The sequence below is a fragment of the Doryrhamphus excisus genome, chromosome 1 (assembly GCF_030265055.1).
Source record: "Doryrhamphus excisus isolate RoL2022-K1 chromosome 1, RoL_Dexc_1.0, whole genome shotgun sequence".
Taxonomy (NCBI): domain Eukaryota; kingdom Metazoa; phylum Chordata; class Actinopteri; order Syngnathiformes; family Syngnathidae; genus Doryrhamphus; species Doryrhamphus excisus.
The window spans coordinates 22,712,218-22,722,500 of NC_080466.1; the positions used below are offsets into that span (position 1 = coordinate 22,712,218).

The 10,283-nt window shown below is 42.1% G+C and overlaps 1 protein-coding gene across 3 annotated transcripts in view; it reads left to right on the top strand.

Annotated features, from left to right (window-relative positions):
• The window catches only part of sh3pxd2aa (SH3 and PX domains 2Aa), an 82,369-nt gene that overhangs the window by 6,467 nt on the left and 65,619 nt on the right, over positions 1-10,283 (top strand). The window lies entirely within an intron of this gene.

Here is a 10,283-nt window from a genome sequence, read left to right on the forward strand (position 1 = left end):
TCGCCTCCATTTTTTTAAAACAAAGAACGTCTCGAGCTGCATGTTACGTCATATCTATTCGCTGAAAGAATGCACCCGGGAACAGGAAAAGTAAAGTTCAATCTTGCTAATATTTTATAATTAAGTTCGGCACGTGTTTTATATAAATATGTATTTTCTTTTTTAATAAAACTGCACTTGTGAATGGCGTATAGAAGAGTTTAGATTCTGTTCCACGGATGGCGCTAATGCACACGAAAGCTGCTTGCCAACTGCCAGAAGAAGAAAAACACCACAAAAACTGCACTTTTTTTGAAATGTTGCCAATCATCCATCCTTATATGAAAAAGGCGCTCATGTCCCTTTTCTGTGCATTCTAAAGGGAGAAAAAAGGTTAGCATTAGGGAACTAACAATGTATGTCATGGGAGGCACCTATTTCTAAAAAAACTGACAATCATGTTTTATGTACGTGTATGTGACCACACAGTAATAGGTACATTCACCATAATAGGTAATATCTATTTTTTATGTTGCTTATCCTCACTAGGGTCAATCAAAACAAACAACCATTCTCACCCACATTCATACCTATGGACAATTTGGAGTGGCCAATTAACCTAGCATGTTTTTGGAATGGGGGAGGAAACCGGGATACCCGGAGAAAACCCACGCATGCACGGGGAGAACATGCAAACTCCACACAGAGAGGGGGGATTCCAACCCAGGTCTTCCCATTTCCTGACTGTGTGGCCTACATGCTAACAACTCAGTCACAGTATTTTGATCATTTCAAACATTACTGGAGCCAGAACCATCGCTTCTTGAGCTTGAATATGCGGTGGATGAGCTACAGGTTTTAGAAGCTGAGCCCGCAGCAAGAGAGTGAAACTTTGCAGCAGATGGGGGGCAAGTCATGACACCAGCTTGCCAAGCCATGCCGACATTCATTCGTTTGGCATACAGTGTTGCCACCAAAGGCAAGGCTTTGTGTAGACAGTAGAATGAGGAGGACACCGCTCCAAGAGATTGTGTGACAACGAAGGAAGAATTGTTAGTGCTAACAAACCCTGCAGTGACAGAAGCTTTTTTCCACCTACCCAAAATAAACTAGGAAAGCCGCCCTAGACCAGCTGGACCAAACTGACCATGGTCACCATGGTATTGATAGAGTACTGGTGGTTACTTTATTGGCAATAATGCACTGAGTTGACTTTGAGCGAGGCACACAAATGAAAGGATACAGAGCATGCCGGATGCTTTTTGTACTTTTGTACTTAACTTTCTAATATGATCTGTCTGTAAGTAATGTGCAACTACAAGGATGTGATACCTGTGTGGGTTGATCAATTATGACACTGTTTATGTCTAGCTTGGAGATTGGAGTTGCTTGTTTAGCCGCTGACTAAATAAATACACACATACTGTATGATTTTCAGTCTATTTTTATTTATTTGCGAATACAAAAATGAAGTTTTGGTCTTAAAATACTACTGTTTGATACACTTCTACACATATGTGTCACGTATCACATATAGAAGTGTCTTCGTCCAGAACATCCTGATATGTATAACAGAAGTTTTCATTGTAGCCATGTACTTTTAAAATACGTGTGTACCTCCTTCCTCTTGCTTTGTCTTCCTCTCTTAGATGTAATATTGTTAGGAGTGAAACCATGACAATCCTTAACTTCTTGACTTTCTATATTCACTGTCATTCAGGCCATAATCTCTTCCGTACTGGGAGTACTGGGAGTATGGTTGTGTGCTGTTCTTTATACGTATAAGCTAATACCACATGTATTTATAGCAGCAGCAGGGTACACTAGTAAATATCATCTCAATACTTGGTGTGTGCAAGCTCAAGGGAAAATGATGTTTCAGTTGGAAAGGTCCAAGCTGAAAGGTCCCATTGATCGCCAGAGGTGCGGTGTGAGATTGAAAGGACTTCAGATTCATCCCAGTTTGGCTTGAAATGCATTTAACAAAGCGATGATTGGATGTTCTGTGCAGACTTTCTAGTGAATCATCTTGAAGAGGCTTCTGAGATGACAGCCATGCAGACCAATTTGATGCAGGATATGGTCTGACCCCCCCCCCCCCCCCCCCCCCCCAATCTCTGCAGCAACGATTGCAGCACTTGTACATCTATTTTACAAACTGGATATGACACTGCACGTGCACTCAACATGTGTGGTTGATCGTGGTGAGGAGAACCCACCGTGCTGCTGCTCTCCTTCAGGGTCTAGGCAATGTTCTTATAGCGTAGAACATCTTTATGTGGAGCAACTATTCTTATTTTCCACCTACTCAGAGAGTTCTTTGCCATGACTTACCATGTTGAACTTCCAGTGACCAGTGGAATAATTTAACACAACACTCAACATTCACACCTCAAACCTTTGAACACTATAATGAGTCACATGATAGCGGGGAAGGAAAATGGGTGATTGGACCAAATTTTGACTTTTTCACTGCGGGGTGTACTCACTCTTTTAACATGACAACGGCAAGACCTTTGAACTTTCCATTAGATAGCATGGTTGTTTGTGTGTGTGTGTGTGTGTGTGCGTGGTTTTGCTCCCACAGTGCTCAGTGTGCAACGTTTCGACTGCCAAGAGAACAAGCAAGCATCCATTTGTAAGAACAGCACGTGTTACAGTCACAATGCTTTCTCGCAGATAAAATTGCTGTTGGAAGGCCTTTGCCGCATAGCTTCCATATCGTTATCTGAAGTGTTTAGTTTGGCCTCAGCCGCTGAGAAAAGTGTGATAGGGTTCCTGATGACGTTCCCTGCATGTAGGGAATGGAGAGCTACAGATTGCCCATTCATCAATTCATTTTCTGTCCTGCTTATCCTGCTCAGGGTCATGACAGAGGAACCGATCATTCCTGGAGTAATTGTTGGGGGTCTGCAATCCTGCTGATTTTGGTATTGGTCGATACCAGTAGATTGCTGATACAATTTTGTGATTTTTGTCTTGAATTTGTTGATCATGTGTTCATAATAATGTCTATTTTTGACATTCTGACACTATATGACATATATATATATATATATATATATATATATATATATATATATATATATATATATATATATATATATATATATGACGCTATATATATATATATATATATATATATATATATATATATGACGCTATATATATATATATATATATATATATATATATATGACGCTATATATATATATATATGACGCTATATATATATATATATATATATATATATATATATATATATATATATATATATATATATATAGTGTCAGAATGTCAAAAATAGACATTATTATGGATGCGGCCCAGCCTCACCAAGACCTTAGCTCCAGTGGCCCCCAGGTAAATTGAGTTTGAGACCCCTGTTCTACAGGTAAACGTACTGGGACGGAAGGAAACCCAGCCCACAGAATGTCATTCATATATATATATATATGAATGAGCTAAGGTCTTGGTGAGGCTGGGCCGCATCAGGTTTTCAAAAAAAAAAAACCCACACATTTATTAAAAACGGCAAAAAAAAACACTGTCTTCACTGCTTTTGCTTCTGCCGTGCCCTCCACTTTTTCAGTGCTTTGGTTCCGTGTTTCCACAAGGAAAGCAGTCCAAACAGTCCACGGTTATACAAATATCCTAATTTTTTTTTTCCACACAGAATAAGATGAAAAGATAAACAAATCAAGAATAAAGAAAATAAATCAATCAGTAATAAATAAAAAAATAAAACAGCAAATGAGAAAAACATATAGTTGGTGGGTCGAGATTTTTTTTTTTCAGATTTAAATGAACAATATTAACAGTTATTTAACCTTTAACATGAACATTAATGAAACTTCATATAATTCTACCCAATTAGCAAGTTAGCATCATACACAGTTCCATCTGGGAGCAGCGTCGTAACTTTAACCACATGTTTGATGAGTTGCTTGATCTTGTGACTTGTATTTACAGTTTTATTCCAAATCATTTGCTGCATTTATTCATATATATATTTGTAGCCAGCGTCATAAGCCTTTAGCTTCACTGCTAATCCAATGTTGGAGTTGTTGTTGGACCAGACAGCGCATTGACAGTATTGCCTTATTTATTGAGTTGGACACAACAAACACCGCTATACTCACCAGAGACAGGTGGACAGGCACTTAGCAGCTGAAATAAAGCACCTGGAGTTGGTTTCCTGCCTGGAAATCCTCGCAGGTCCTCAAACTGAGCCTGAAGTACCGCTGGAAGCCACGTGGACCAGCTGGAGCTCTGGTAAGAAGCGTTGGAATCAGCCGAGCTCTGTGCACCTCCAGAGGGTATCATGTACCCAGAAATGACAGCAGAGCTTCGGACTTTCAGAGCAGTACAGCGCAGTGACGGTGGTGATCTCAGCCGTGGATGATGAGAGAAAAAACAAAACAGGCGGGCTCGCTCGCGTATGGGCGGGGCAAATGTCCGGTGTGCACACAGCTTTAAGCTGTCATTTCTGGGTACATGATACCAAACAGCATCCATATCAAACTTGCACGGGCCGCACTAACATTGAACTTTCATATCGAGGCGGGGGCCTCAGACTAGTCCCAAATGCGGTCCGCGGGCCGCGAGTTTGAGACCCCTGCTGTAAAATTTATCGTGCAGTTTAGCTTCATCCTGAAATTTTACCTGAAAGCTGAAGATCCGTATCTTTTTGTGAGCTGTGTTTGTGGGAGCTGACAGACTTGCGCCATTGCTCACCATCTGTCGCTGTCTCCATCTCTTTCTGCTTCTCCTTCTTGGCGAGCCCCCATGTTTCTGTTCAAGGCCTTCTCTAGGTGAACACGATGAGGAGGAGAGTGGATGAAGGCTAGTTATCTGTGGAATCTGACACACTCTGAGTCCTGAATGGAGAGTTCATTCAAGGTTTTGTCTTCTTTTTACAACATTTCCATGCCATCCTAATGCCTCGTTTCTCGCAGCACATGAAGAATCATGTGCTGCTTTTTGGTGAGATTTCTGCCTCGTGTTTCATACAAAAGAACCAAAAGACCAAATAACAACATCATCTCAAATACTAAATTTTCAGGGGCAGTTTCGATTTTTTCCTGTGGACAATTTAAAGGTATTGATGGACAGTAAAATGGAGAGGAAGATTTCCGAAAAGCAGATTTGTGCTGTTGTCCATATGGCTATTTTTTTTAATATGACAGTGATGCTTCAATTAAGGCTCCAGCCCCCCCCCCCCCCCCCCCCGAGCCTTGTGAGGATAAGCGTTACAAAATGAATGAATGAATGAATGAATGCAAAAAACTCTTCTGGAAGCACATATGCTTACTATATCTGTAGTAAGCAACTTCTGGAAGGGCAACTAAAACTCTAAGAAACGCATACAAAACATATGGAAATGCAACCAAAACTTTGAAAAACACAACAATACCAGGGCTCGACAATAACGATGTACCGATGGCCCGGGGCAAGTTAAAACAAAATTGGGGCAAGTAAATCCAATCAGTGATATTCCCGTCGGCCAAGTGCACTTTGGCATGCCATACTGCCAAGAGTTTTTTTTAAAGCGGTTCTTGTTGGGTGTTGGTAAAACACGGACTGCGTAATTTCACTGGTAATTTGCAAACCAATCATTGCAAATCTTGAAATGGACCAATCAGAATCGTTTATTTAGACCGCGGTCCGTAGTCCACAGTACCCACACCCGTTCTTGTTCGCGATCAACCAATCAGCGATCGTTTTACTAGGAAAACATCTATCATGGCGTCCCTGCCAACATGGTCTAATTCTTCAACAACTTGTGAAGGAAAACAGCAAAAAGTGATGAAGCAGTGCCTCCTAAACAAGTATTTTATTAGCGGCAGCAAATCAAATGATGGCACAGGTGAGTGAATCACATTGCTGTGACAATTTGAAGTGGTCACAATGAAACACCACCCATTAGATCCAATACCAAGTGCTGATTTTGCACAAGCTACAAAATCTAGCGCTTCCATTTCTCTGTGGATTTTTCTCACCTTTGCTTCACAAATTATTGTTTGACCATTGAGCATGTTTTTTCTGGATTAAAAACACTTTACTAGTACACAAATATGTCAAATGTTTCATTGTGGTGCACAACTTCTAAATATCACTGCTTACTACGACTACCATGTGTAAGGTAGCATGGCATGCCATGTTAACATACATCTCCACAATTTTTCAGACATTCCTCCAAATACAATGCATCAGTACTATTATCTGATGAATTATCAGCATATATTGATATATGATATCATTATGGCAGTCTTCATTTTACATGGGGCAAGTTCGGGCAAGTAGTTCTCACCTTAAGGATTCCCCATGGGCAAGTCATTTTTGTTTTTAATGTAGAGCCCTGAATACAGTAAATATATGCTTTTCACAGGGGTTACGATTCAGGACCACCAGTGAATGGTAAATATCTGCGAGTAAATGATAAATATGTCTATTTCTGACACAGTCCCCCCAAACCCTCCTGCCCGCTTGACGTAAACGTTCTCCTCCAATTTTTGGAACCCTCCAACATTTCCAATAAAAGTGAGTACTCATTAGATACAGCTCCAGAAACATCCCCTTCTCTCTTCAATTGCCATTGTACACTCGCCACATAATCCAGATTAGATTGCAATCCCGTGGGAAGCGCTGACCTGCTTCAAGCCTCGAGGCATATAACATTCCTTTCTTTTTCGAATGCAAAGTGAAATCCTGGTGGTCCTCGTCATTCCGCTATGTCCCATTGTTCCATTCCATTCTCTCATATTCTGGACTGCCATGCACACTCATATTCATTCCTCATTCCTACAATGCCTCATTCTACCTCCCAGATCATGTATCCTGCCCTTCCATTTGTCTCTGTCTTTCTTTAGAAAGCCTTGCGTTTGCCCAGGTCGGCACACCCTCCCTCACCCTCAGCTAAGCCACAACCTGGAGGGTACAGGATCACTTCCTGAATCAACATAAGGCTCACTGGGCTACAGTATTGATTTTGGTCCTCCAGCCGGAGCACCAGCAACCTTTCCATCTCAATAATAAGACCACTACATTTCTTAGTTATCACTGTTACTTTCACAGGAGCAGATCTTTTTACATGGTCAAGGATACCGATCTTATATAATATTATATAATATTATATAATAATAGACACAGTTGGGCGTGTCTCCACTCTCGGAGCTTCCGATGATGTCCCTTTTCACTTTCACGGTGATGGCTTTTTTTGTGCAAAAAGTTAAGAAATAAGTGAAATCATTCATTGCGCATAGCAGTGATGGTGATTTTTTTTTCAAAACTCCACTGAGGCTGTGTACTGACTGCCATCTGAAACATCACTGCAGAGTTGTCCACTCTGGCTGTCATTTTGGAAACTCTTGAGGCTGTCAGCATGGTTACGTTGGCACCTTTGCGTTTAGTGCTAAACCCTGGTAAAGGTGAGCAGTCGGCTGGCCTACTTTAAACCACAGGGAAGCAGTTTGTGTACGTGTATGTGCTGACACTGTTCATTTCCACAGATTGAGGCAGTCGCTTCTCTTGAAAAGAATGCAGATGTTTGATCAGTCAGGCAGAACGCAGCCCAGCTTAGCTAGTAAACGGCCTTTCAATTCCACAAGAACATTAGTCATATCATTATCTCTATTATCAGTTAGCCTTGGCACTGATAGACATACAATATCTTTAATAATTTTTCTCCATGTATAAGAAAAGTATCCTGAAATGACTTTTGTTGTGATCTGGTGCTATATAGACCCCCTCCCTAATTATAATGCTAGGGGAAACACTGGCTGTGTCGTTAACGTACTTACTGGTCCAGAGGCTTGTATCGATATGAGCGTGCTGTTTGTGAATGATGGCAAACAGCAAAGTTCAACACAGTGACCTTTGACAGCTGCGTGTGTCGTGCATGCCTCCTGCACTGCAATGTCAAACTGTTATGGTGTGGCACATGCTTTTGGAGCTAACGTTTCATGCCCTTTAAACCAGGCTTTCTCAACTGGTGGGCCGTGGGTCTTTGCCTGGGGAAAAAAATGCATTGACCCGATGTCTGTGAATGCATCTCATGTTGTTGCGTATGCTATTTGCTTGCTACGCCACCATGAGGTCCGCGCCTATGGATCTGCGTACCCGTTGCAAGCAGTCCCTTTCAATGAAGATATTTGAGAATTTAGACTTGAAACATTTATGCAATTTGGGTTGCTGCTTGTCATTGAGGGTCGATGTTAGGTCTTGCAACCAAACCAGTTGAGAACCACTATTTTTAAACAATCTGAAGAATGAGTTTTCAAATTAAGATAAGTAGTATTAGTAGTAGTGGAGATGTGAGGTCATTCACTTACTGGCTTCTGCTATCAAGGGCTACATTTAAAAACAGGAACCAGTTAACATGTCACTAATTGGAACGGTATTTGTATACTTTAACCTCGTGGAAAAAATCAACGGACCTAGCCTCGCATCAACGCTCCATTCTCCTTTCTGCGGGAGCTGCAGCTCAGACTCTGCAAAATGAACAATTCAGTCACTCAGCCAGCAAATTTCAGACTCGTGGGTTGACCAGTACTAAGTTTCACTGTTTTCACTCACTCACGGGTTGACAAAGACTTGAGTTTCACTCACTCACTGGTACTCGACGAAGGCTTGGGTTTCACTGACTCACTGGTACTCGACGAAGACTTGGGTTTCACTGACTCACTGGTACTCGACGAAGGCTTGGGTTTCACTGACTCACTGGTACTCGACGAAGGCTTGGGTTTCACTGACTCACTGGTACTCGACGAAGGCTTGGGTTTCACTGACTCACTGGTACTCGACGAAGGCTTGGGTTTCACTGACTCACTGGTACTCGACGAAGACTTGGGTTTCACTGACTCACTGGTACTCGACGAAGACTTGGGTTTCACTGACTCACTGGTACTCGACGAAGACTTGGGTTTCACTGACTCACTGGTGCTCGACGAAGACTTGGGTTTCACTGACTCACGAGTCCAACTTGTTGCGTATGTGTGACTTTCTACTCATGCGCTTTGTGACGAATGATTCGGGAGTACTCAAATCATTTTAGTGAGTGACAGGTAGTCAGTAAAAGGCAGAAGTGGGAGAAGCTACAAACGATAACCCTCACAGAAAGCTTTCTAGATCTTCCAGACTCTGGTCTTCTTCCTGCAGTGTTCCCATGGATTTCCTGATGCCTGCCCAAACGGTCTGTGTAATTTACATTACCTCACCTCCGGCCCTCTTCCCGGTGAACCCACTCCGCTGTGATTGCTCACAGTCCCATGCGCTCCTGAGGACTTCCAGGAAATCTGCAGCCGAGGAAGTCCAGGTTGCTGGAGATTTAAAAAAAAAACAGCATGCAGAGCCATCCAAAACTACTTTCAGGGCTCACTTCCAAATGCGCAACCCTCATTATCTGATGTGTTGGCATCTTTTAACACGGGAATACAACATGCTACGAACATGTATAGGTCAGTAAAGAAGAAAGGCAGCAATACGTCCCCTTTAATGATGGTGTCAAGTTGGGTCTTCAAAATGATGACTTTCGATGAGTCCAAGTTGCGTGACTCGAGTCCACACCTCTGGTAAAAGGAACCAACATTCCAATCGCTACTAGGAGGCATAGATAGCTTTTAGACATTTTTGGGCTAATTTGATAATGAGCTGTTTTGATCATTCATTCTGATTAATTTCTAAAGCATCATTTAAAGGGGGGAACTTGACTGCTGAGATGCTGGCAATCAAGGAGTACAGTCATGTAACGTGCTTCATACGGTATATTTAGAGCAGTGATTATGAATGGAAAGAAAAGGTCTTCCTCATTCTCAGCACAGCTGTGTCTGTCACGCCAAACACTGCCAGCCAGAATGCTTGGATGTGGTCTGAAATGACATTATTCCACATTGGTTTATCCTCAACTATATGTCTGATACCCGCTGGAGTAATAACTTCCTGATGTCTTGTCCCAATAAGAATCTATAAGAGAACGACTCCCTTTGAAATGCTGTGGATCACATGAGCGCCTTGTTATGCCGGTCATGAGTTTCCTCAGAGTTTGAACACTTGTGTGTTTATTTCTATTCTGCTCTGCTCCTGCGGTCACATGGCCACCAACAGGGAGTCGAGAAATCAATCCACAGTCCAGCAACTGTGCTGCGTCCCCCGAGTTGATGCCAGCAGACTCTCACAACTCCTTATATGGATGCTCTATTCTTAGTGCTTTGCATGGGATGAAAGTAGCTGCTGTTCGTCTCGCTCTCAGCACAGTCCCGCACTTGTACTTGAATCTACTGGATGCCTTTCACGCGACACCACAT